The following is a 2,912-nucleotide window of genomic DNA, read 5'->3' as shown; positions in this document are numbered from 1 at the left end:
CAGCTGTATGAAGGATGGATTGGGGATGAATGAGAATGGCAATTAAGAGATAAATTAGGAAAGGAAAGAAGGTCTCCTCTAAAATGATGGGTAAACAAATAGAAAGAAGAAGATGATCCTGAGATATTTTTGGATAAAGAACTCATAAGACCTTAGTAGTAGCTGACTGGATATTAGGGGTAAAGGAGAGGAAAGTGTTAAGGGTGATTACAAAATTTTGAAGCTGGAACTTAAAAGATAGTGGTACCCTCCGCAGAAGTTCAGAATGGGACAGGGATTAGGGGAAAAGATATCAATGTATTCTGCCTTTGACATATTAGCTATGGTGATCTCTTTGAGACATTCAATTCAAAATGTTGATTAAGCAGATGGTAATAGGGGATGCTGGGGCCAGATACACAAAACTTTGAATCATCTGCATAGAAATAATAGTTGAATCTCTAGATCTCAATTGGATCACTGTGTGAAGGGAACCTCCCTCCCCCAGGACCATGTACTGGGGTTGTCCTACCTGTGTTCCCAGGGACATCATGTGAGGGTGCTCCAAACATAGTTCCCGGGGACAGCGACCTAGGCACATGCCCAGGAAGTAAAGGTTACAGCTGGGGAGTTGGGGTAAAGAAGAAGATAAAAGAGGGGGTTCCAGGAAGTACACCTTCTCTATATTCCCTTGGATGGCGGTGTTGCAGGATGTTGGCTGAGAGCCATGAGGTGGAGTTCCAGGTGGCTGGATTATAATGAGATTAGAAAAGGCTTAAATCTCCCTCTATCTCTATACTCTCAATTTCAAGTAAATATTAATAAACTCTATGGAAATTAAGGACCATGGAGTATTAATTTAATTTAGTTTTTACCTCATCAAGAAAGTGAAAAGAAGAGAGCTCTGGGGTACAATACAACAAACAGCAGTTGATGAAAGATGCTGCCGCTTCAAAGGATGCTGAGAAGGAGCAGCGACACAGGTTAAGAAGAAACAAGAATGAGCAGTTTCATGGAAAACTCAGGAAGGAGAGGGTTTCTAGGAGAAAGAGACAACAGATAGTGTCAAATTGTGCAGAGAGATCAGTATGTTAAATATGTGGAAGGCAAATCAGATCTGGTGGTCTTTAAGAAAACAGTTTCATTTTAGTCCTGAGATCAGAAGATAAATTTCAAAGGTTTGAAAATAAATTATATGGTTAAAAATGGATAATGACATTGAGATAGTGTTGAATTTAGAGGTGGGGAGAAGAGGAAGCTCATGACAGATAGCTTCGATTTTACATGAAATATTTGGTGAGCTCATGTGTGTGCTGAGTGGAAAACAGACCCGTGTAATTGGCTTAAGGAAGAAAGAGAAAAAGAGAAGGTTTGGACCAGATGGAAAGACAGTAGGGTGTGATGGAGGCATTACTCATATTCTGAGTAACTGACTGAAGCATCTAAACTATTAAAATCCAGGCCTCTCTGTATTCTAGGGTTCCCTGGCTCCTATTTAGAGATGAGTATGTTGTATCTTTTCTCCACTACAACAATAATGATAACCAGAAGCCATTTGAACTTACCCTATATCCTTAAGGTTGTGGATTTTGAAGAGAGATACTTTTAGAATGAAAACAAAAGTAAAAGCAAACAAAACATACACAAACTCCTTGCCTCCCTTTTGGAGCACCTATTAATTTTCTTCTGTCTCCTTTGTAAATATCATATAAACTTATGTTGATGATTCTCTTTCTGTATTTGTTAAATCTTAATAAAAATGTAAATGAAAACACAATATTTGGGCATCAAATTCTTTCCCTGTTTGACTCATCTCCAGACAATAGATGCCAATTAACCTGCAGTAACCCATGGCAATTGGCTGCTTTTGCTGTTTTGCATTTCCAGCTTTCCCTTTCCTTTGTAAGCATTCAAATCTGGTTCTCATTAACCAACATGAAGTGTGAAAACCATGCTTTATTCAAATTCACCCACAGAATTTTTTTTTCTTTAAACACACATTAGAAAGCAGAACACCTATGCCAAATAGAATATTCCCTTTAATGGAAGGGGATAAATCTAGGAAAAATTGGCAGAATTTCTAAATGAATACTCCACCTGGTGAGCAAAATAGTATGAGTTTAAAATCCTCAGTACTACCCATTTTCTACGTGCTTGCATTTTTATCTTAGCATGATATATATTGATCCTGTCTTCATTAGAATTATTTAGGTGATATTTTTGCACTCTTTAGGTAATCAGAAATAACATTCTTGCTTTTTAAATTACCCTGTTAAGTGACTTGAAGAGGGAGTGTTTTTCTCCTTCTGTAAGAGAAAAGTAAAGAGGTCAGGTAGAATTATTCCCTGTAACTACAGTAAGTAGCTACTTCAATTATCTGCTTTCTTGGAACAAAGTATGCCGAAACAACTAGTGACTAAAGACTTGTTCATCATTCTTCCAAAACTCACTAAAATTACAAACTTAAACACAATTCATATTAATTTCTACAGCAGCTGTGGGGAGGGATAGATGATGTCCAAATCTGGGATTTCATTGGCGCATGGAACTTCCAGAGAGTAAAGTCTATCTATCAATGCAAATTAGTCAACAACTTCTACTCAATTTATTATCATAATTCTTTGTAGATACTAAAAAAATAAATGATACAGTCAAGGTACAAGATAGAACTTGTATGTACAAGGTAGAACTCACACTGAGATCTTCTTGCTCATGAGGTCAGCTCTATCCTTATCTACCATGTTGACTCTTTTGGTAGTATTAAAAAACAAACAAATAACTTATTTTCAATTCTTTACAGTACTAAAGTTGACATAGCATTTTCTTTTGCAACATATTATAACACATTTTTATTCCTCCCATCTTGTCTTCTCCTCTCCTCATCTGTCTTCTCCATTTCTCTCCTCTCCTCTCCTCTCTTCTTTGCTTTCCCA

This window comes from Gracilinanus agilis, chromosome 1, assembly GCF_016433145.1.
Source record: "Gracilinanus agilis isolate LMUSP501 chromosome 1, AgileGrace, whole genome shotgun sequence".
Classification (NCBI taxonomy): Eukaryota; Metazoa; Chordata; class Mammalia; order Didelphimorphia; family Didelphidae; genus Gracilinanus; species Gracilinanus agilis.
The sequence above is the reverse complement of the archived record's forward strand: the minus strand, read 5'-3'. Positions refer to the sequence as shown.